Source organism: Pinus tabuliformis, chromosome 8 (assembly GCF_031772625.1).
Source record: "Pinus tabuliformis cultivar Carrire ecotype Pingquan chromosome 8, CPIR1, whole genome shotgun sequence".
Taxonomy (NCBI): Eukaryota; Viridiplantae; Streptophyta; class Pinopsida; order Pinales; family Pinaceae; genus Pinus; species Pinus tabuliformis.
The window spans coordinates 1,807,738,321-1,807,750,042 of NC_142294.1; the positions used below are offsets into that span (position 1 = coordinate 1,807,738,321).

The following is an 11,722-nucleotide window of genomic DNA, read 5'->3' on the forward strand; positions in this document are numbered from 1 at the left end:
CGTTGTTAAAGTTGAGTGGAATGTTATTTTATTAATGTTCCAACTTTTTAACCATACAAATAACTTGGCGATGAAAGGGCATGGGAATACAAAAATTATATCACTATGAGTATGGGTTCAATGAATAATTACTTTAGAAAGGTGTGTTTTGTAAAAAAATATATATGGATTTTTTTTTTTTTAAAGGTGGGGATGGTATATAATTAATTTTGGTTTAATTGTTAAGTGTGGATAGATTTTTTTTTTCAAAAGTGGGAATGGTTGGGAATGGCAGATATGTAGTCTAATTATTAGGTAGGAAATTTATTGTTAAATGGGGTGTTAGGTGGGATATTGTTATATGAGAAATTTCAAAAGTGGGAATAACATATGGCCTGGTTTAATTGTTGGATGGGGATGGTTAGGTGGAGAATTTGACCTATTAGACAGATGGGGATTGTTACGTAGGGAATTTGTTAAATATTGCCCAGACTATTCAGAAATACTTCAAAGGCAAACAGGGTTGATATACGCTCATGTTTTTGCGTCTACATATAGTCAATCAATCATCGTATTGTGTATCGCACTCATCTAACCCACTGCACCTCTCCTCGTTACAGGCCCTCTATCGTCCCCTGTTTTGGTTTCAATCTTCATATAACTTCCATTTTCTCTCTGCATTTTGCTAAAATGGCCACGCAGTTTGCAATTGGAGAAGCGACCGGAATGGCCACAAACGCCACCAAAGCCATTATCGGTCTCCTCTACCAACAATTGAAGGATGTGAAGGAGTTGGGGAAGAACCTTCAACATCTCAACAATGAACTTGACCGTATGGAGCAGTCGTTACGCGATATTCAAACCCAATTCGAAGATCAACAAAAGAGGCTGCCGGAGTTAGTGGAAGGTTCTTTGGTAAGGATCAACCATTCCCTTGAAGAAGTCAAAGCCCTCATCGAACGCGCCAAAGGACAGCGAGAACGGTGTCTTGGTTGCTGCCTCTTTTTCAGCCCCAACATGCCCGCAGATATCAGAGAATGGAAGACCGGATTCAGTGATCTCTTTCGACAGCTTGATTCCGCTCTCTCAAGAGCTGCTCATACCGCACAGATTGTGGTGTCCTCACAGCCTGAAGCAGAGGTGCTTCTTCAACCCCTACCAGATTCCGGCTTCGTGGGGTCTGGCATTCAAGCCGCTCAGCAGCAACTGCTCTCATGGCTTAACGATCCTCATCCGGTGATCGGTGTTTGGGGGATGGCGGGAGTTGGGAAAACGGCATTACTCCAACTCATCTACAATAACTGCGCCAAGAAGGTAAGTACTAGCTTCGATCTCGTCATTTGGTATACCATTTCTCAAAACTATCAGATTCAAAGTCTCCAGGATACCATTGCCGAGTCTCTGAATTTAAAATTTGAGCCAAGTTCTAGTAGTGACACGAAAATGATGAAATTGTATGCATCTCTTGAAAATAAGAGGTTTCTTCTGGTCTTGGACGATATTTGGAGTCCAATTGATTTGGATAAAGTTGGGGTCAAATTTGGGCGTGATAAAGGCAGCAAAGTCTTAGTGTCCGGTCGCTACAGAGATGTAGTTGAAATAATGGCAGAAAAAGAGTACTGCATGATGTTACGACCCCTTTCCATAGAGGAAGTGTAAGGCCCTTGAGTCTCGGGCAGGCGTGCACGATGGGCGGACGCCCCGTGCATGACGACGGACGCTTCTTGGCACGACGACGGGCGCGTTTTGGCACGACGACGGGCAGTGCGACGAGCGGATGGGCGAACCTCCGACACTTGGGCGGACCCGACAATGGGCGGACCCGGCGATGGGCGGGCGACCCATGGGCGACCCGTGCACGGTGGGCGGGCGACCCGTGGGCGCGGTCACACTACAGGCGGGTGCGGTTATGCGAGGGACGGGCGCAGCAAATGCGACGACGAGCCGAGCGTAATGCGACGATGGGCCGAGCTGTGGTGCGACGTTATATGCGAGCCATGAGTGCGACGAAGAATTGTATATGCGACGAAAGGAAACACTTGTGTAAACCAAGCGTTGAGGCCTTATTGTATATACGATGAACCTATGTGTATATGCGGTGGTTTATAAGCCAGACCGATGTGCTAAAACATGGTTTATGGGCGTGGAGTGGAGGATATGGGGGCTGGCCTTAAGGTTGGACACCCCTCTCCAAACGAACAATAATGCATGTAAAAACATATCATATGGTGGCTTGTACGCATATATGAATATGTGGAATTAATTAAAATAAAATATAACATAATGTAATAATACGTGGGCTTCATATGTTAATTAGGGAGGTCGGCCATAAGTTAAGCAACCCCCTTGAAACATAAGGAAGCATGCGTATATATGGATAGAGGATGAGCTTCATTCTCACCATCGATCTTCGCTCAAGAGCTCTTCGCATAAGAGACAAGGAAAAGTGCGAAGCCTTGGAGGATATGCGCATTCCTCATGCGCATAAGGAATAAAGGAAGTCTCGCATATCTTGGATTGGTTTGTGTGAAGGTTGGCACGGTTGAGGGAGATTTAGTACACGGTTTGGTGCAGAATTGTATGAGTGTCTTGGTAACCCGGGTGGGTACCCGCTCATAGGCAAAGGTGCATAATTGTGTATGTGTAAGGCTGTCTTATGCCTTGTTGTAATATTGTAAAAGATTATAAGTTGAGGAATTTAGACTTCTGTGATCCATAATATTGTAAGAAAATCTTCGGCAAAATCACATAATGAATCTTTTGTCGACGCGTTTCGAAACAACCAGTGTGGTTCATCGTCAGTTCAACTTGTCCTGACGATGAACCACACTGGTTGGTTCGAAACGTGTCGACAAAAGATTCATTATGTGATTTTGCCGAAGATTTTCTTACAAGATTATAAGTGTTGGCAGAGGACTTTGCCCGACACACTTGTATGTATTATTGTAGGTTTCATAATATATTATTATTGGGTGGACTCGTTCGGGAGTTGCCCCTCCCATTCTACACGGTTGTTTGCAATTGTTATTTGGTTTAATTGCACATGAAAATGTTAAGAATGGTTTATGATGATTTATGAAGATTAATGCTTTTATATGGTTATAAGATAACAGTTAAAGTATGTTTATGTGAAAGGCGTAGTCCATATGTACAAGTATTAACGAAAAGAAAGTACACGGTGGTGTCGCACCCCATCGGGCACGGGAAAAAAAATTGCCGTAGGCTTGGGGGCGTGACAGGAAGGGTGGGAGCTGTTCCGGAGAAGAGCGTTTAGAAGTGGGGCTGCTCCAGACAATAATCTAGAGCTTATTGCTACGTAGGTTGCTTTGGAGTGTAAAGGGCTGCCATTAGCAATAAATACAGTTGCTGCAGCTATGGCTCGGAAAAACACTGCTGATGACTAGAGTCGCGCTCTAGTTTGGATGAAAAATGTAGATCCATCCTTCCCCTCCACTCACAGGACCATCGATGCTGAGCTCTATCAGCGGCTGAGATGGAGCTACAATGATTTGCCCAATAATAACATGAAAATATGTTTTCTGTATTGTGCTGCCTTTCCTGAAGATGCAAAAATTGATGTGGAGACGCTGGTGGAGATGTGAACCGCAGAACGACTGGTTCCTCAAAAAGGGACTACTTACTTCATGGATGTTGGGCGGGAATACATAGAAGCATTGGTAGATAGGTGCTTGATTGAGTATGTTGGTTGGCAGAAGCAGTATAAGCAGTATATAAAAGTTCATGATGTACTGCGCGATATGGCAATATATGTAGGCCAAGCAGAGGAAAACTCGTTATTTGAAGCAAGTCAACATCTACAACAATTTCCAAGCGAAGAAGAAACCAGGGCTCGCAAAAGAATCTCCGTTCTCGGCAGCGAAATTAGTGATTTGCCAACAGAATTGAAGTGTCCAACACTTGTCAGTTTAGTGTTGGCCCAAAACATACGGTTGAAGGAAATTCCAGAGCAGTTTTTGGTAAACTTCAGGTCTCTCCGGGTTCTGGATCTGTCGTATACCTCAATAGAAAAATTACCAACAGCAATGGAGAAACTTGGACAGCTTGAGTTTCTTAATTTGAGAGGATGTGGCGAATTGAAGGACTTGCCTGATAGCATATGCAGTCTTTCACATCTTCAATTTTTGAATCTCAAAGGATGTAAAAGTCTCCATTCTTTACCCGATAGGATAGGAGAACTTAAAAATCTAAAGCTTCTCAGATTTTGGATTTCTTACAGAGGAGGCATCAAGGTGATTCCACATCAAATCTCTCAACTCACTTCATTGAACAACCTGGTCTTGCCTCAAGACTCAACTCCAGTGAGATTGGAGGATCTCACAAATCTCTCAAATCTGATCGAATTGCATGCCAAAGTAGAGCCAAAAATTAAAGAGGGTTCAATGAGTACATGGTCAAAGATGAGAAAATTAGATTTATGGTTCGAGTGGGGCGAAGATGAAAATAGAGATGATGCGGCACTTGAAGTCCTTCCACAGAACATGCAGAGCATGGAGGAGTTGCAGAAGCTTTTGTTAGTCTGTTATCAAGGGGTAAGTCTGCCAAATTGTATTTGTCAATTTCAAAATTTGAAGTTTTTGATCTTGAGCAGCTGCATGAACTTAGAGGAGCTTCCAGTCTTGGAGACTGGGAGCGAGGCTGCACATGACGATTTTCCGAGGTGGGAGGAATTATATCTATTCGACCTATACAGGTTAGAGAGTATAGTGTGCAATGCAAAAACAATGCCGCAACTGCACACCTTACATATAAAAGAATGCCACGTGTTGAAGACATTGAGAATGGAGGATCTAACCAATTTAAGGCAATTAATTGTATCAGGTTGTGCTGAGTTGAAGGAGATGTTCATGGAGACCGGTCGCGGTTTTCCAAAGTTGCAGACAGTAAATCTATGGTCCCTACAAAGCTTAGACAGTATAGTGTGTAATGCAAAAACAATGCCGCAACTGCACTCCTTACACATAAGAGAATGCCGCAGGTTGAAGACATTGAGAATGGAGGAGCTCGCTCATTTAGAGAACATAGAGATTTCCAAGTGCCCTCAGTTGGAAGTTGAGATCAACAGTGTTCCAATGTTAAAGAAATTGACTCTTGCAGGTTTAGAGAAGGCAGAGAGTATTGCAAGACCATTGAGTGTATGGAATGAAGAAACAATGCCTAATCTGGAAGTTATAGAGATCAGACGCTGTCCATTGTTACGGAGAATGCCAAAAGAAATGGAGAAGCTACCTAAGTTGAAGGAAGCTGTAGGAGAGTTAGATTGGTGGGATGGAATAAGTTGGGAGAATGATGACGTAAAATCCAAACTCTCTCACCTTTTTAAAGAATCTCGAAGACGGTGAAGTGAATTTGAAGATGGTGAAGTCGAACATGAAGAACGATCTGAAATGTAAATGTAATATTTTTGAAGTGATATGAATATTGATGGAATATATTTAAAGAAATAATTATATTAATAATTTCTGAATTATAAATTTGTTTTATTTTGTTATTCTCGTAAGAAGGTTATGTTATATTTACGTCGTAAGGCGTTTTCCTCTGGAATCCATTCCCCTTTTTGTTACGTCGTAAGGCGTTTCCCTCTGGAATCCATTCCCCTTTTTGCCTACCTGTCATCCTTGGACACCGTTCGATTAGATGTTAGACGATTACAAAAATCTGAACCGTCGATCAAAACAGTTACAAATAGTTTTATAGGTGAAGCTCTGGTCCTTGTGATGCTCTGTTTCCCTCGCTGCGAAGGAAAGAATCGTTCAGGTAAGGGTGCGTGCGGTGAAGCTCTGGTCCTTGTGATGCTCTGTTTCCCTCGCTGCGAAGGAAAGAATCGTTCAGGTAACGGTGCGTGCGGGGTTAACACCATTTCTTGAATTCATGGATGATACTCTACAGTCGAAAATGGTCCATTTCAGGGTTAACGAGCAAGCCATCCATGATACTCTACAGTCGAAAATGGTCCATTTCAGGTTTAACGAGCAAGCCCAGGATGGCTACTCAAGATGCTGAGATGAAGGACTCAACAGTCGCGGTCTCCAATTCTTCTGCACCATCGCCTCCTCCGGTTCTCACGCGTAAGTTATATGAGATTTTGCCATTGCAGGTAGTGCCCGTTTTGCCCGTGTTTGTGTTGAAATTGAGGCATATTTGTGGATGTTGCGGATCTGAAGATCACTGGGCTTCTAGTGCCCCCGGCACACGAGAGTTAGCATTGCTAAACTACTCTCGAAAAGTTCCTAAATGTTACTCAAATTAAAGGAAAGGAAATTTCAGGGGAATGCCCTTTTCTCTTAGTTATTTTCTCATCTGTTGTAGGTGAAGTCCCAAGAATCCTCGTTGAATCCTCATGGAGTCTATTTGTCTACCTCGTTGGATGTTACCAGGAAGGTAGGCTTCATATGGGCCATTTTTCCACTGGAGCTCATCATCAGTGGGAATTGAACCCTTACCCATCTGGCCCCTTTTAGTATTTTTGCAGATATCGTTGACATTTCTGCAATGCTAACTGTTGTGGTGCAAGATGTGTTGTCCATATTGAGTACTGTGGGTCCAGATGTTCAGGCTCTCACTGGTTTCTCTGCTATTCCTTATGGAGTGGGTGTAGCAATCTATGCATTTGAAGGGGTAAGCATGATTTTGCCCCTGGAATTAGCTATGGAGAAAAAACATAGATTTGGTGGAGTTTTGGCCGTTGCATTTCTCTTCATTGCTCTCATTTATGGGGGTTTCGGAGCATTCGCGTATATTGCTTTTGGAAGTGCAACCAGAGATATGGTGACTCTGAACTTGGGGAAAAGCTGGATCACAGATTTTGTTCAGATTGCCCTATGTCTGAACCTTTTCTTCACATTTCCACTGATGATGAATCCTGTTTATGAAGTCCTAGAAGGGAGGTTTAGCAGAGGGGAGTTTTCCTTCATGATCAGATCTCTTGTGATTTTCTCGATAACAATAGTGTCAATTCTGGTCCCTTCATTTGCAGATTTTTTATCTCTGATTGGGAGCAGTGTTGGTTGTATTTTGGGTTTCTATTTCCTGCTCTGTTTCATTTGCATGCTTGTTGGCATGAATTATCTCTGATATGGATCCTTGCTGATGCCTTGCTCATTGTATTCGGCATTGTCTTTGGCATTGGTGGGTCAGTTTCATCTATTACTCAAATCTGTAGCAAATAAACATTCTTGTAAGTGGCCAAGGCGGAGGTTCCAAGCCATGTTAAGAACATGAAAACCCAATAAGCATGGAGTTATATTTGGGCCTTGAGCTTCATAGGTTCCGACCATTTTCGTAATTGAAAAAATACAGAAATTTTGCTCATATCTTGTAACTCAAAAGGGAGTTATCAAAGACTGTAGCGACATTGGTGGTGGGATATCTTTTCTTTCAAAAGAAGAACCACAAGAAATCTGAGAGGGGGAGAGAATCTTGGTGAGAAAAGCTTGGAGGAGGCACCTTCATGGCATTCTTATCCCTCAATCATGTAAATATTCCTTCTGCAAGATAGTTCAGTTCTATCTGTGGCTTAGTGGATTTTGTTTGTTGTTAGGTGCCTTATTGCCTACAACCTCGATTGACATTTTTTGGCAAATTGTCTCAATAATCATTTCCACTTGAGAACTGAACTAGTGACAGAATGCCTATTTTTAATGCTGTTATAGATGCATGATAATAGTTTTTGAGTTTTGATGTTTCTCATGAGCATTTGGATTTTTTAATTTTAAGTCTGGCAGGTATTTTATGGGAGACAATAAATTGAGAACTGTTTCATACCTTTGCTGTGCATTACAATGCCTTGCGACTAATATTTTTTAAAAGGTTATCATATTCGTCAAACCATGTAATTCTCCATTCTGCACTTATGCTCATTTCTGTTATTGAGTCCTTCCCAAAGGAAATATAAATTTAAGCTGCTTTGTTTGATTTGGTGACTCATATCAGTTTTGTTGTAGATTGATCACCTTCCAATTGCATTTCCCTCTAGTCAACCATGGATAATAGGTATCATTCCCTATTGCCTTTATTTCTCGGGTCTGTCTGAGTCCACATGTGTTATATGATCATTACAATGGACAAAACCCCCAGTGGAATGCCAACGTTAGAAGAAATTTACCTTTGCTTCATACTGGAGTTCTGAATATTATGTGGTCCCTGCTTACAGTCGATGCTCTGTGGTGTTCAAACCACTTGACACCAAGAGGATATCCGAACATATTGTGAGCTTCAGCTTCTTATGGTCTAAGAAAAAGTGAACACCACACATATAGGTGTGATTGGGGTTGCTCATCTTTGTAGGAAGAAGAAAGGAATGTCATTGATACATTTGTGATTATTTCTTTCAACAGGGCTCTCTTGAGTGTTATGGATCCTAGCTTTGGCATTTAAAAATGTGACTCAGCTCTTAAAAATGAGGTAACATTCTCTGCATTTTTAGAAAAGAAAGAAAAATTGAACACTTGCCTCTGCAATGGCAGAATATGGATATGTTGTTTGCATGATATCAAGGGAATAACTTATTCGGCTGATGTATTTCTTACCTGCCTATGCTATCTGTAATCATGCCGTTAAGATACTTAACAGTTTTCTTATGCACAACACTCATGTGTGCAATGTTCTAATAGTGATTTATGGTCAAGTTTCCTAGCAGATCTATTTGTATCCTGAATGGTGGCCACTGTTTTCTCATAGAAATTTATACTTGAAAAGTCTTGATCTTACATTCATAATAAGGCCTCATGCTAATTGGAAATTAGTCTTGAATCTCTACAAATTACACAATTTAATTTATGTCATAATGGAACCATTTTTACACCCAGTTTGATGATTGAATGCAGTTGTGGGAAGTCATGAAGTCGTTGTCGATGATGGTCAGTGTAATAATTATGTTGTATTTGGCAACATTGTTGAAGATCCAGTAGCTGCACTTAATGTACAAGGCTGGAACAACTCTTCATTTCGTTCTTGGGAGGTATCATCTTTTCTTCTTCCCATAAAGATATAAGCTATGGAGGATGAGTGGATGGACTCTAAAAGTTTCTAGGATGAAAAATGCATAACAACTTCTAAAATGAAACATGCATATTTAGAGGGACTAAAGTCTTTATTTATGTTTCATATAAGGTGTAGTTCTTTATGCACTAAAGATAAAATTATGTATAATTTGTTATATCAAACCTAAATCATTTATTTTTCAATACAAACATAAAAGCATAGATTGATGGCACTAAATATCTCTAAAAATTCTATAAAAATAATGCAATTTACTCATTTAAATGATTTCCTAACAGTCATTGATAGCTTAGCTTGCCTATTTTTTCAACTATGAAATTGTCCGACACTACTCAGAAAACGGGGCTCTCTCAGAATACTCATATGGAAGGAAATAACCAAACTTGTCACGCCATCAGGGACTTGATCATGGAAATATTCCTGAAATCCTTTAAAGTAAATATCTCTGCTATTCCAAAGATAGCGAATTGTGAAGTTAAACAAATAACCACAGAGGCGTTCTAACTCTACAACTATCAAGTAGGCTTTGTGTCTTGCTACATGTATCCCAACCCTTTGGAGAACAGTTGATCCTTTCCTGTTATTCTTTTGGCTAGAGGTACAAGGCAACAATCATATATAATTATGAGAACAAACCCACAAAGCTTGGAAAGGGCCACAAGAAAAGCCTGGGCCTGGAATTGTGATCCGACATTTCTATCCATGGCGCTACCTTGCTTTATCAACAAAGATGTACTCTGTTTTACTGCAACCATTTCACAGATTAAGCAAGAGAACCAGATGGAAACCATTCTTAATATAAGCGTTTATCCTACTTGAGTTTATAAGTGTTTATTCTACTTGAGTTATTGCGTAAACTTTTTATGGATTTGAATTCGTATTTCCCTGTGTATTAGTATACTTTTCTGAGGAGCCTTGCACCATAGCTGCTGCTTTGTCCAAAAAACAACGCATTGCCAACCAAAAGTAGATATCAAGATACAACTGTGTATACACATATGGGTTTGGGTTGATAGTTATTTAAGACTGAGAATCTATTAATACTGCTTTATCTTTGATATTTTTGGACTAATAGTCCTAACTCATAAAATGATTTAAAAATCTGGAACTTGCTGAAAATTATTTGTGTGATAGCGTAGTTTGGCCTGATTTAACGGATTCTATATAGTGGTTCTTGTAAAGCAACTTCGTATTGGAAGGCATGCTGATATTTCTCTTTCTTGTAATACAGATTACAATGCAAGCAATATGAGTGATGGGGCTGCCTGCAAGAAGCTTGTGCCTGTAAAATGGTATCCCACCGAAAAAGACAACAGTGGCTATACCCACTGCCACGGTGAGAATCCCAACATATTTTAGATTCACATTAATCAGGTGGCTTCAGAATGGCTTCAGAGTTGAGAGATACACCAACAGAGTCAGCAAAGCAAAACTAATCCCTGAAACAATAATTTATACAACATTGGTTGAGAGATACACCAACCGAGTCAGCAAAGCAAAACTAATCCCTAACAATAATTTATACAACATTGTAAATCATCATCATCAAAGAGGTTACATAATGAGGAAAAATAGATATAAGCTCATGTTCAGAAGAATGAGGAAAAATTCACCCACAATTAATAGACAATCGATATCAAAATATTGTATATTCAGTGGCCCTAAACAAAAGGAAACGGACTGCAATTTCGACAACCTTTATAGCTTCCTCTGGCTCTAGCGGAAACCTGGATGGCTTCCTCTATCTCTAGCGGAAATCGGGTGTGAGCTTGGGTATTTTGGTGTGCGAACTGGGCGAGCTATGGGGAATGAGGGTGATTAGGAAGAAAGGCCACAGACACGATTTTCATAATTCAGAATAGCTTCCTCCGGCCCCAGAATAGCTTACTCTGGCTCTCATGGCAACTCTGTTAGAGCTGGGTATTTCTGTGTGCGAAATAGGCGAGCTGTGGGAGAAAGGGGCAATAGGGGAGAAGGGCGAGGAGTGGAAGGACAGGGAGAAGATAATGGGGCAATTGGGGATAAGGGTGAGCTGTAGGAGGGAATTTTAAATTGAGTCTCAAGCCCCTCTCAATACAGACCGTCGAGAGTACAGTGCAGAGACAGGTTAGGGTTTCTCAAGCACAGATTCCGCGAGAGGTTTTCGACTTGAGCATCACGTCTCTGTCTAATGGAGATGGAGGAGGGCCCCGCTATCCACGTTGACAGACCCAACGAATATGCAACCGAGTTAAGCTCGGCGGATGTTCAAGTTCTTCCTCTCGCAAGCCGTTGTGTTCGCTTGAATCATGAAAGTTCAGGGCGAGCTTAAGGAGACCCCTCTCACTCTGGATCAATTTGCAGAGTTACTCGGGCTTTTCGTTGGAGTGCTAGTATTCATTAGCCTCCTCGGAGTGGATACATTGAAAGCAAGAAAAAAAAGGGTCCATTGGGTTCCTGGTCATGCGCTTGTCCTCACTGCTCTCACCATCCAGGTTATGAACTTGCTGAACGCAGAGAGCACTTTACTAAAAGAGATCTTGAACAATCCACAGCCATTGAACGGTGAGGTACTTAAAAATAACTTGTATATGATACATAGCAGCAGGGTAATGTTATGTGTGATAGTGGCCTACTTGTTGCCAGGAATGGCCCGTCCCGGCTATGAAGATTCATGGGGCAAATTAACTACTCCAGGTTTCACTATGTTCGTCAACATTTTCTCCGAGTTCTTCGTCGTACATCT

The 11,722-nt window shown here is 41.2% G+C and overlaps 1 pseudogene; it reads left to right on the plus strand.

Moving 5' to 3' along the window:
* Window positions 1–539: 539 nt before the first annotated feature.
* Window positions 540–5,339, plus strand: LOC149243481 (putative disease resistance protein At5g43730; annotated as a pseudogene).
* The last annotated feature ends 6,383 nt before the right edge of the window (window positions 5,340–11,722 follow it).